Genomic DNA, 13,483 nt, shown 5'->3' on the forward strand with positions numbered 1-13,483 from the left:
ACTTGAACTCTTTCAAGAGGAGGGTATCAGGACACCTCTCCTCCCGAAACTGACCTATCTTTCGGCCACCTCTTTGGATTCTTTTTAGGAGCAGCGAGTAGCGCTTTTTTTATTAATGTTTACTTTTTGTGCCCTTGAGCTGTCTCCTTTGCTGTAAAAAAAAAAATAAAAAAAATATATATATATATTTATATATATATATATATTTATAAATATATTTATATATATATATATTTTTATATATATTTATATATATACCTCGTCAAAGTTCACAGGCCAAGATAGTTTGCTGTCAAGAAGCCATGACATCCTCCTCAGGGATGCCAGCTTCCCCGAGCCCTCTCTGGCGAGTCGCTCGATGTGGGATTTGAAGGTTAGCTTCCTGTCGTAAGTAACCCCCAAAATATCCACCTCTTCCTGGGACGCCAGTGCCTTTCCTTCGAAGGCCAGGGGCAGGGGCTCACTCGACCTGGAGACAGTGAGCAGCTGAGTTTTGTTGGAGGCGAATTTCACCTGCCCCAGGCCACGATGCGGCTCAGAGTGTAGTTGAGCTCAGCTGTGGTGCGAGCCTTCTCTGGATCGTAGCTGTGGGTCAGGGTGATGTCATCTGCATAGGCCTGTGTACTGGGTATTAAGTTTAATAGTTCATTTATATAAATGTTCCAGAGCAGAGGGCCTAGGCAGCTTCCCTGGGGAACACCTGCTCGGATTGGATGCACCTCCGACTCTGCCGTTGAGTACCACTCTCCCTCAGGTAGTCGGTGAAGAGTTGGAGGAGAGGCCCCTCAACACCTGCAGCGCGGAGTCTTTCGATGATGGCTTCATGCCACAAAGGCAGTGGCCCTTCCATGATCCAGGGCAGCACTCCACTTTGAGGTCAGCAGCAGGTGCAGGTCAGAGGTCGACTTACCCTTTCTAAACCCGTATTCTCTCTCTCATCCCATAGTTAGTAGGTTAGTCAAGACCCATTTCCTATCACTATTATTACTTTCCCTTGCCTTGCCTTAAAGTCTCTCCCTTTTTCTATCTCCCTCTTTTATCAGTAAATTTCTTCTGTCTTTATTTCTTTCCTCCATCTCTCTCCTCTCTCTTCTCCTCTCTCTCTCTTTCTCTCTCATAGGAATATAACTCACACATTACAAATTAACTTTTTATTAATAGAAAAACACACACATATACATACATACACATAGTAACATTGATAAGGCTATGTGGGCAGTATGTTAGCTAGGGGGGGCGGGGGGTCCTTCATGTGGCTGGGGGGGGTATGCGTCTGTGGGGGCTTGTCAACATACCATGGGGGGTACATCCGTGGGGTCCTGTGAGCTGTGGAGAGAGAGAGAGAGAGAGAGAGAGAGAGAGAGAGAGAGAGAGAGAGAGAGAGAGAGAGAGAGAGAGAGAGAGAGATGGGCTCTCTTTCTCAAGTCTCTCACTCTCTGTGATCAAATGTATAGAATTATGCATATGTTGTATAATATGATTGTATGTATATGTATATAATGTATGTTATATGGACTAATAAAAATGGATAATATAAAAAAAATAGGCGTTTGTCTTATGTGCCTGTGTGTGTGTTTGTTTCTTCTTCTCTTCTTCCTCCTCCTCCTCTTGTTCTTCTTCTTCCATTCTTCCTCCTCCTCCTCCTCTTCTTCTTTTCTTCATGTTGCCTCTATCATCATCATCTTCCTCCTCCTCCTCTTCTTCTTCTTGTCTTCATGTTGCCTCTATCATCATCATCTTCCTCCTCCTCCTCTTATTCTTCTTTTCTTCATGTTGCCTCTATCATCATCATCTTCCTCCTCCTCCTCTTCTTCTTCTTTTATTCATGTTGCCTCTATCATCATCATCTTCCTCCTCCTCCTCTTCTTCTTCTTTTCTTCATGTTGCCTCTATCATCATCATCTTCCTCCTCCTCCTCTTCTTCTTCTTGTCTTCATGTTGCCTCTATCATCATCATCTTCCTCCTCCTCCTCCTCTTCTTCGTCCCAGCATCAACACACACCTGAGGAAAATAACTTTATTAATGGGGAGAGAGAGACCAAATGAGGAACAAGATACAATAACAGGAGGAGGAGAAACTATGCTAAAGAAGAGAATTATGAAAGACAGAGGAAGAAGGAAGAGAAAGAAGAGGAGGATGTAGAGTGAGGAAGGAAGGAAGGGAGAGAACCAAATGGAGGGAGGAAGGAGGTAAGTGGAGGAAAAGGGAGAAGAAATTGGAAGGAGAGAGAGAGAGAGAGAATGCTGAAGTTATGGAAGGAAGAAAGAGACAGACAGACAGAGAAAGAGAGAGAGAAAAGTTATGGAAGAGAGAGAGAGAGAGAATAATATTACATAGAAAAACAACACACACACACACGGAACTGAGATTTGCCTGCCTGCCTATATATTGACAATGTATTATAGTGGTCTGGTGCTGGGCCAGTCCACAACACCACGGGCTGCCAGGCCTGGTAAGACTCACCGCTGTTATCATGCACTACACTACCAAGGTACAGCAGACCCTGGATATAATTGGCTAATTGGGGGGGGGGGGGGGGGACTTAGTGTGGTATAAGCGGAGGAAATTTAAAGATACAGGGCCGGTCTTACAGTCACCCGTTTTCGTTCGCTAGCCAGCGAACGAAAGCCTTCCGCGTGCGATCAGGTCTTACAGTCTCTCTCAACGGCTGCTTTTCAGTCATTCGCGAACGAAAAGTCAGCATTTTGGTAAGAAGATTTTGGGGTGCGGTTGAGGTGACAAAAACGCGATTTGTATCCAATAAATTCAAAGTAAATGAGTAAATCTGCAGTGATACATATCATTGCAGATTTACTCATTTACTTTGAATTTATTGGATACAAATCTCGTTTTCATACGCTGCCCAATAAAACGCTTGTGCAATAAAAATAAAGGTGTTTTGAATAATTATTTGCCTTATATATGCTTTCTGCATGCTAGGTATGTCATATGACATACCTAGCATGCAGAAAGCATATATGAGGCAAATAATTATTCAAAACACCTTCATTTTTATTGTACAAGCGTTTTATTGGGCAGCGTATCGTACACTGCCAGCACAACAGAGTCTGTCTTCTCAGCCAACGCAATGGATATTTTTGCTAAGTATATTTAGTGTTTTATTTATCTATTGACATTTCTATTTGAAAAAGTTGTGTAGTTGTCTTCGTGGCTCATATGGGTGTGCTAATTTGGTTTACAAACCATTGCATATACCTGTGGATTAGTGGCACTCAGTCAACATGAACTATATTATGAGATATTAAGAATACTTAAGCCAGCCACCCAAAAAGCATTCAAGGTATAATGGAACTATTCATAATAGCTGCTCCCAGGCAGAGGGGGAGAAACAACACAGAACTATAGAATTACACCCATCACGGGTGGTCACCAGTTTACTTCTGATATATTTTTATGTACTAATCAGTACGACTGTCTGTGTTATGAATAACTAGATAAGAGGTGATAGGCTACTGTCTTTCAGTGAAAGGTAACTATTTTAATTCTGATAGATTATTAGTTAAAGGGCATTAGGTTACTAATTATGTACCTATTGTCATTGAGTGTAACAAGGCAGGGAGATGCTGAGGAGGGTGTGGGCCCCAGGCAGGCAGCACCGGGCTCCTCCAGCGTCCCTGCGGTGGTCACACGGACCCAGCAGCTTGGCCAGGCACCTCATTTTTACTTCAAGGGAGTTCAGTCTGTAGAAAGGAATGTGCTTTTGAGTCGTATTTTAACCTGGTAGCAGTGGGGATCATGTTTATTAATGGTCCCTTCAAGCAAGAAAAAAAAAAGAGAAAAAATCATCATCCACTCAAACCATTTCATAATATATATCAGAGCATTTGTGATCAGTTTATGTATCATCTTTCATGGCACAAATTTGGCCCGTCGCTGTTACCGGGTTAAAACATTTCAGGTTCCCATTACGACTATTTCCCAAGGCTACAGAGAAGATTAACCAGGTTTTTGGGGTTGATTTTCCAGTCCAGTGTGCAGACCTGGGTGTGTAAAACCATCACCAGAATCACAAAACAGCCCAGGACAAGCCCAGGAACTTTTACTGTCATGCCCCGAGAGCTTATTTTCTCTTTTTTATTTCCTCCACATGACGTCTGTGTGTATCGAAACACACGAGAAATTAATCAAGCCAAGGAGAGGGTATTCGCCGGCTGCCTGGGATTGAACCCACGACCAGCATGACGGGAGAGCCACTCCCTACCGAGTCAGCCAAAGAGGTACACCCCGCTCGCCAAGTGGGTTATGGGAGGCTCCCTTATCAGGCCTTGTCACTGCACTACACTACGAGAGGCTTTTTAAACAGTGAATTGAGAACCTGAAAGAAATACCGGCTTTTGTTATGACTGAACCTTTTAATGGAAGAATATCACTTGGTATTTATCATTCTTGGCCTTGGTTGAAGACTAAAATATATACTGCCTTTTCTTATTTCTTTATAATTGGATTTAGTTCATGGTAACATCCACAAACTCCATGATTCAAACTTTCCTTGGGTTTCCATCTCACACAGAAGTCTGATCCGGCAGATGTGGACTTACAAATGCTGACATGAACAATATTTCCCGTGTCCGTCAATGAAGATAGAAAGCAGTACTCATCATCACCATCATCACCATTGTTTAACATCCATTTATTCCCTATAGTGAGGTTGGACGGGATATGAGCCTCCTCCACTGTTGCCGGTCCATAGCCATTTCTTCCGTGATGTTCAGCCTCTTCATATCTTCCTCCACCACCTTTCTCCATGTCTTCCTTGGCCTTCCTGGCGGTCTTCTGCCCTCTACCTCAAGTTCAGTGCACGTCTCAGTACCCACTCCTTTAATTTATCTGCTTTGATGGCGAAGAATTCCTCGGTGCAGTGACACGACCTCCACGACCTTCACCTTCACCTCGATCTTGGTCGAGTGTCAGCTTCTCTTGGCACAGTGCCGGGCCAGACTGAGAACTTTTGATACAGGTTTTCTTTTCACAGGAAGTTGTGTTAATCATCAGATTGTTTTCATTGTACATAAATTATACAAAAAAAATCTGTGTATATTTACGAAATGGAAAATAAAGTAAACTTCACTTCTAAGAAAACAGAATAATTAGGCTTTCAAAATGATAAACTCTTATTTAGCGACTGAAAAATTAAGTTACAAATAACATGGTCATATAGAAAGCTTCCCTCATTAAATTTTGTTTATGATCAATTAACTTTTTCTTTATCTGCAAATGATGTTTATATTTCACTTGATGAGATACTTGCTGCTGACTGCTAGCAATGATGTTATCAATGCGTGGGGGTAGGCGGTGGCTGAGTGGTAGCGTGCTGGCCCCACATTCACCGTGTGATAGACGACGCGGGTTCGGATCCCCACGCTATCATCTCGGATTTTTCAGCCACCGCCGAGTGGCTTAAAACTACCCACATGCTGTCCTGAAGACCACTCATCAACCTGGACTCATGAGGAAACCGTCAAAGTGAATCAAGAACAAGTTCCGGGGGGTAACATGAGCCAAGAGAAGACGGCGCCACTATAAACACTTGCCTGCGCCGTGACGGGCTGGGGCCGACTACCATCCAGGCCCCCCAAGAGAGCCTACCAGCGCAATAGGCGCACACGTAAAAAAAAAAAAAAAAAAAAAAAAAAAAAACGATAAACTGACACGCATGTCATCTTCAATTCTTAATCTTGACCTGTATTTAATTTTCAGTACTGTCATGGCTGAAAAGGTTGACTCACATAGGTAGGTGGTGGTGAAAGGTAACAACCCTTTCATAGCTGCTCCATGAGAAATCGTGAACTCATGAAGACAATGAGCCCAGAAGGTTTCAAGTGGCATTGCACTGAATCGAGTCTTCATGGTACCATCAGATGATAGGCCAATGAGCTCCTCTAATAATTTTGACTGTGAGGCTTCTGGGAGCTTCATCTCAATATCTTCAATGAAGGGCTTTTCGATCCACTGGTAAGAAGCAGCCTGCTCCTCAGTTAGCTCAGGGAAATAGCTGTTGAAATTCCCCAACAACTTTGACAGGTGCAATGTTACCTGTGCTCTGACTACATTGAAACTAATGCCTCTGTCTTGAATGAATGCCTGCATATTTTCAAACATATCAGTGATTCCTGACGAGGTACGAACACCCCACAGCTTGAGCTTTCTTTTGAAAGCCTCAAATTTTTGGTACTGAAAAATGTTGTTTGTGTTTGCACCTTGCATTGCTTTGTTCAGCTTATTTACTTTGCTGAGTATGTCTGCCAGGTAGCTCAGCTGAAGAAGCCACTTATCATCGTTAGAAGGAATCTGCAAGCTCAGGCTTCTTTTCTGAGAGGAATGTACACACCTCCTCCCTTAGGTTGAGTAAGTGTGTGAGCATCCGCCCGTGGGACAACCATCTCACCTCTGTATGCATAAGTAGCGATATATAGTCTGCACCTACTTCGTTCCAGAGTGCAGCAAACAGTCTGGAATTTGTGGCCCTTGCTTTAACAAAGTTTACAATTTCTACAGCAGTGTTCATAACTGCCCAGGCTCCAAGTCCTTTCCAGCCAGCATTTCTCTGTGCACAAAACAGTGAGTTGCAATGGCACAGGGAGCAACTTCTGATATTCTGGTCACGACTCCTTTATGCCTGCCATTCATGGCTGCAGCACCATCAGTACATATTCCGATGCCTGGACATCTCGATTAAGACACATTGTGTAATCATGAAATATAAAAAAAACTGAGTCATGACAGGATTAACCCTGTAGCAGCGACGGGCCAAATTTGTGCCATGATATAACCTCCCCAAAACAGATGATGCATAAACTGATCACAAATGCTTTGATATATATAATGAAATGGTTTGTGTGAGTGATGATTTTTTTCTCATTTTTCTCGCTTGGAGGGACCATTAAGAAACATGATCCCCGCTGCTACCGTGTTAACTGTAATGTGTTGAATTCACCGTTCTGCAGACCCCTTGATAGGTTTCTGCGGCCCCCTGGTTGAGAAACACTGCTATAGAGGACTTTGGTCAAACACTCTAAGCCAGTCTGCAAACTTCCAATGCTGTTTAGGTTATTCTCTCTCTCTCTCCTCCTGATGCTGTGGGCACAAGACTTCCCACCCTTGGCCAGTGTTATAGAGGAATCTAATTAAACACTCTAAACTAGTCTGCAAACTTCCAATGCTGTTTAGGTTACTCTCTTTCTCCTCCTGATGCTGTGGGCACAAGGCTGAGTGCATTGGTTTCAGACTCCACAGCTCTCCTTGTCAAGTGTTCCATCTCCTGGGCTTCTTTTTCTTCCCTTGAGGAGCCTCCACACCCAGCACAAGGATCTGTTACACTGGCTTGTCGTCCTTGCCTGCCCGCCCTCCAGCTTGGCAAGGGCTTCAGTTACTGCCGTCCTCCAGCCGCTGTCACGCACTGCTGCTGCCTCCAGGGACACCCCAGCCTGGGCACAAAGCTCTTCCAGATTTTTTATACGAATTGTATTATCCATTCCAAACTTTTCTTTCCCTCAGTGTTTTCTTCTGTACAAATTTCTTGTCTATTTTAATGAACTCTGCAGCTCATAGTGTACATCCCAAAGCAAGAACAATCTTACCAGTGAATCTGCTGTTCTTCTTTTGAGCAAAAATGGCCTGAACAAAGTGTGTGATATATAAAGATGGGCGTTATGTTATGAATTTTTAGTCAAGTGTTGCAGTGTCTCAAACTTGGAAACATTGGAAGCATTGACAGCACTAAATATTGCATAAAACAACAACAAAAATTAAATAGCACTGTGAACGATTTAAAAAGAAGAGTGTTGTGTTGTGAATGCCAAAATAAGAATTGCATCATTGTTGCTCGGAGCGTCCAGCTGTGGTCGCCATCCATGGGCTGAACACCACACAGCAGCAGCCAACTGTGGAACTGCTGCCAGACAGCGAGGAAGAACCTTGGCTGACTCCAGGCTCACAGTGACCTGCTTCCCTCCATCATTAGGGAAAACATTTATCATGGAGGAACTTGGTCTGTCATTCACTGAAATGATCCGTGCCCTCACCCTGGCATTGTTACCCTGGATGGCACACAGCACCCCGGGCACGGCACCCCCCAAAGACTCACAGCGGCCTGCAGCCATATAGTGGCTGTGCAGGGCAGGGTAGGTGTTGGCGAGGTTAGTGCACGGGGCCCCAGCCTTGTCTCTGTACTGGGTGAGATGCACTATGTACCTTGAGGCACTGAAGCTCCTTTTGACCTTGAAAGTCACTTCCCAAAATCTTGGAATACGTTGAGGTACATCAGAGGTTTTTACCACATTTCCGTCCACCTGGCACTCACTAACACAACCTGCAGCTCCAGGTCTCGGTGGCCACATTTCCTTCGTGCCTTCTCCAGCACTATGAGGATTTCCTTAACTTCAGAGGGAACTGCTGCAGTGTGACATCTATATCATCAAACATTAGACGGCAGCACCTCTTCAGGGTGGTAGCTGCCCCCTGCGGGCTGCCCGTCAACAAGCGCAGGAGGCAGGGTGCTGTGGTGACCAAGACGTCACAACCACTGCAGAGTTGCCTGCCTGTGCTGACCTCCTCCTCGTGTCCACAGCCTCCTCAAGCTGTCATGATCTTGAAGGGTGCACTGGTTGGCAGGAGGGTGACCACATACTCTGCCACACACATGCCACTGCCAACCACTGCACACCACCGCCATCACTGGGCCAATCCCTGGGCTGAATCGCTCACTGATGAGCTTCCGTATATCCAGAATGGTGGACAACAGAGGCACAACACAGCCCATTGTCTTCCCACAAGACTCCTCACCAACAACGACAGCCGAGCGCCCCTTGGCAATGACTGGCCAGGTGTGGGCCTGGAGACCAATGGCTTTCATTCCCCTCTTGAGGAGTGCACTGACAATTTGATCATTAAGAGCTGTGGACACCATGTGTTTGTTTTTGACGACCTCTTCCTCTGAGACACTGTGCTCGCCAGCCATGAACACTTGGTACAGCTTGGTAATGTTGGGTGCCTCAGGGGGAGTGTCCTGCCTGACAAGGGCTAGGCTGGAGGAACACTGCTCAGTCTCAAAGCCCTCGTCAATCACCAGGAAGGATGTAAATAAAGGCTCACATACTGTATCACTGTTGACGGTAACTTCCCAAGGGTGACTTTCCTCTGGGAGGTCTTCTTCATGGTCCAACTCTTCCATTAAGTTCTTTGTGGCATCAGGTCCTGGTACTTTAAATTCATCACAGAGACCTGCAGCCACTGCTGCTTTAATTTCTGCATATCTAACAAAGTCATTCATATAATCAAGTGGCTTCAAGTGGACTTTCTTGGGTCTGCTGCTTGATCCAGAATACGCTTTGCAAAGAGGCCTGGAGGACAACACTGAAGTCTTCTCCCCTGTACAAGCAGCATGACTGGTGAAGCTTTCCTCACCAGACAAACTACTAATGGTGTGTCTCTTCTCCAAGGAGTCGTGCTAACTACATTTTCACCTTTCAGCTCACCCCTGCAGGAAGGTTTGCATAGATATCACGCTTTCTCTTGAGCGTTTAGAAATTTAGTACGGAAATGTAAATTAGGGAGGAAAAGTAGTGTTAAGTATTATAAGTAGATATAAACTCCACCCAGCAACAGTCCTGGTGACACTTATATCTACTTATAATACTTAACACTACTTTTCTTCCCTAATTTACATTTTCCCGTACTTAACTAAATTTTGGCATTACACATTCCCCTCGGCTGCTGAAGTGTTTTCAAAATCACACAAAGAAGTAAAGAGAGCACCTTGCTGGAAGCCTGCTGAAGCCTGATCTCCATTCTGGCCAGCAGCAGCAGTATTCTGTAGCCAGTTTTAAGTAAAATGTCTCCTGGTGAGTGTAGTGCTGCTTGTGTACATGACTCACTGTTAACCCGGTGGTGGTGGTAGCAGCGGGATCATGTTTCTTAATGGTCCCTCTAAGCGAGAAAAATGAGAAAAAATCACCCCTCACACAAACCATTTCATAATATATATCAAAGCATTTGTGATCAGATTATGTATCATCTATTTTTGGGGGTTTATATCGTGGCACAAATTTGGCCCGGCGCTGCTAAACGGTACAGCCACAAATTTGGCCCGGTGCTGCTAAACGGTACAGCCACAAATTTGGCCCGGCGCTGCTAAACGGTACAGCCACAAATTTGGCCCGGCGCTGCTAAACGGTACAGCCTCAAATTTGGCCCGGCGCTGCTAAACGGTACAGCCTCAAATTTGGCCCATCGCTGCTACCGGGTTAAACATACCTCTTGGGAGATGGTCCAGGGGGGAGCATCAGTGTCAAAAACTGGTCCTGTCATTTCATCAAATCAGCAAAAAACTATCAATCCATCAAATTTTCCAGATGTTTTCATTTTGTCAAAAACAGCTTTTTACCCTTATCCCATCAGTGTGTCAACAGTTTCCTATCATTTCAGTGCATCAAAAGTGAGAAGTCATCAATACATCAATAAATCCAGATGTTATCAAAGCATCAAATTGTCAAAAGTCATCAAAAAATACAAAAAATTAAAAAATTTCAGAAGTTATCAAAGCATCAAAAGTCTAGTCCATGATGATACTATGCGGTATTATGACTTTGACAACAAGACACCATCACAACGTTGATAGGCTGACACCCTTGGAATAGTCTGTTTTGTTTATGTTCCCTGCATCAGTAATCTGTCAGCAGCAACACTAACCAGTCTCAGAGCCTTAATTAATTGGTTCTTCATTCCAGTTCTTGATTCTTGGTCCAGGCTGCTCTCCTCACCCACAATATAAGGCACGGGTGAATGGTCTTTTCTGGTGAGTCTCCTGAGTTTGGCCGCCAAGAAACATCTCCTTCATCCAGGGGTGAAGAGGTGAGGCTGAACCCGGTGGTGGTAGCAGCGGGATCATGTTTCTTAATGGTCCCTCTAAGCGAGAAAAATGAGAAAAAATCACCCCTCACACAAACCATTTTATAATATATATCAAAACATTTGTGATCAGTTTATGTATCATCCATTTTTGGGGGTTTATATCATGGCACAAATTTGGCCCGGCGCTGCAACACGGTAAAGGCACAAATTTGGCCCGTCGCTGCTACCGGGTTAAGGGTTTTGTTTCACCTCCACCTGCTGTCTTGGCCCTAGCAGCCACTTCCCTCCTGGCTTGTGGTGGCTTGACATCCTCACACCTGCAACAGTCATCATCATCATCATCATCAGCCCAAGCTTCACCTCCTGCCAAAGTGTTGCCTCTCACTAACAAGGATTGGAACTTACAAAGAGTCTGTTGGAGAAAATCCTGAGCTGCTTTTGCCTATTCGAGAATGCAAGAGGATTTTCAATAGTAGTTTTGATGAAAAATATGCATCTTTAACCCCTTGACTGCAAATTTCCTACCAGAAGACCTCACCAAGCCACAGGAATGGAACAAAAAGTGGCTGCTACAATTCAATGAAGAAAAATGTAAAGTCCTGCACCTTGGGAGGGGGTATCCAGCACACCAATACCACATGGGAAACACTCCACTATCCACCACAGAAGCAGAGAGAGACCTGGGAGTACATGTTTTCATGGTACCAGTGAAAGCCAAATCCGTGCCCATCGCAGCAGACAGGTTAAAGATGCTTTATATTATAAGTTTTCCCAAGGATAATTTCCAAAAAAGCTCAAGGCTTCTCACCTGGATAAGTTGGAAAGTTTGGTTTAGTGGGCGCAACATCTGTGGTCATATGCCGGAGAGAGACAGAAGGGGAAAGAATTATAGGAGAAGGGAACAGATTCCAGGAGATGGCTGGGACACAACCCCCGATTAATACCTGGTACCCATTCACTGCTGGGTGGACAGGGGCGTAGGGTATCGGAAAAGCCGCCCAAATTTTTCCACTCCGCCCGGGAATCGAACCTGGGCTCTATCGGTTGTGAGCCTAGTTTTCTAACCACTGCACCACGAAGCCCCGCTTCTCACCTGGACATTGAAGTGTTCCTCGGGATACTCTCGGTGCTCCCGATGACAAGGGCGACGGTGGCCTGCTGCTGTGCCTTGAGGGAGAGCTTTCAGGGAGACTCCTCGTCACTGCTGAGGGCGCCGGCCTCTGTGAGTCTGCTCCCAGACAGGCGGCAACCTTGGAAACATTTATAGAAAATAAGAAGATGCAGAAGAGGCACTACTGGCCACACTTACAAGTACCATGTCTGTTTTGTTTATATTCCCTGCCTGTTCCCTTATCAGTAATCTGTCAGCAGCAACACTCACCAGCATCAGAGCCTTGCTCCACCTGGGCACTCTGAGCCTGTGCCTGCACCACTGCACAGCCTTCAGACACCAGTACCAGCACAAGACCTTCTGTCAGCCAGTCTTTGGGTGTCTCAGAGAGGCCGCTTGCCTTCAGCCGGGGCACCAGGCCGCCCAGCACTCCCTGGCAAGGCTCACGGCCAGCCTGTCGCTCACACAGCCCGAGAATAAGGAAATAATCAGAATAAAAATATAATAACATGGAAACAAATACCTCAAATACACAGTTTCTTAGTTTGCTCACTAACTAAGAGTGAATTTTCATATTCTTGTCAAAACATTCAATCATCATACTTTAGGAACACTTTGTGGATATCCATGTCATGCACAATGATGTAAAATGATACAACTAAATATTTACTGCAATATCATAGTGAGACGTCAACCAAACATGAATCAATCAAGAGGTTATCAACGGAACATGACAATGGATCTGTAGTGACCCTCTAAATCTTCCCGTTTTCTTCACCTTCATTTCTTCAGTCTGCCCTTTAACTCACCACGTTCTCTTTCTCTTCCGACTTCTATTACACACACGCCTATCTCATCCTCCACATTTCATCGGGTCGTGGGTTACTACATCATACACATATACCAAATCATCACCTATATTATAACAAACTCACCGATGTACATAATTACACCAGGCTGCCGCTACAGATCCATGCGCACCCTCATGGTTGAGGCCGACCGGCTCAAGCTCCATCTCGGTGACTTCCCACATGCTGACCCAACAAGGCTTGCAGCGGCCGGGCCCAGCGCTGGAAGTCTCTGCAGAAGAAAGTCGAAAACAGTGTTTGTAGAAAGAAGAAAAATATGCTGCAACAACCACAAGCTTACCTCTTTATGTTTCCATGAATATACTGGAAACAAGAATGGAAACTAATTCAGTCTTGCTAAATAACTGTTGAGCAAGCCCTTCAGTTCGGCAGAGAATGCTTCAACAACCACAAGCTTACCTCTTTATGTGTCCTTGAATATACTGGAAACAAGAATGGAAACTAATTCAGTCTTGCTAAATAACTGTTGAGCAAGCCCTTCAGTTCGGCAGAGAATGCTTCAACAACCACAAGCTTCACCGCTTTATGTGTCCATGAATATACTGGAAACAAGAATGGAAACTAATTCAGTCTTGCTAAATAACTACTGATCAAGCCCTACGATCGGCAAAGAATTGGAAAAAAGAAAAAATA

General features: G+C 44.7%; 1 long non-coding RNA gene across 3 annotated transcripts in view; it reads right to left on the bottom strand.

Annotated features, from left to right (window-relative positions):
- Positions 1–1,283: 1,283 nt before the first annotated feature.
- LOC126994510 (uncharacterized) overlaps positions 1,284–13,483 on the bottom strand; it is a 75,601-nt gene continuing 63,401 nt past the window's right edge. For all 3 annotated transcript variants that reach the window (XR_007749231.1, XR_007749232.1, XR_007749233.1), the window contains 7 exons: positions 12,917–13,061; positions 12,252–12,435; positions 11,964–12,120; positions 11,120–11,187; positions 10,709–10,924; positions 3,552–3,702; positions 1,284–2,002 (listed from right to left, as the gene is read on the bottom strand). This is a non-coding gene — a long non-coding RNA (uncharacterized LOC126994510). The remainder of the gene's footprint in view (positions 2,003–3,551; positions 3,703–10,708; positions 10,925–11,119; positions 11,188–11,963; positions 12,121–12,251; positions 12,436–12,916; positions 13,062–13,483) is intronic.

The sequence above is a fragment of the Eriocheir sinensis genome, unplaced genomic scaffold (genome assembly GCF_024679095.1).
Source record: "Eriocheir sinensis breed Jianghai 21 unplaced genomic scaffold, ASM2467909v1 Scaffold81, whole genome shotgun sequence".
Lineage (NCBI taxonomy): Eukaryota > Metazoa > Arthropoda > Malacostraca > Decapoda > Varunidae > Eriocheir > Eriocheir sinensis.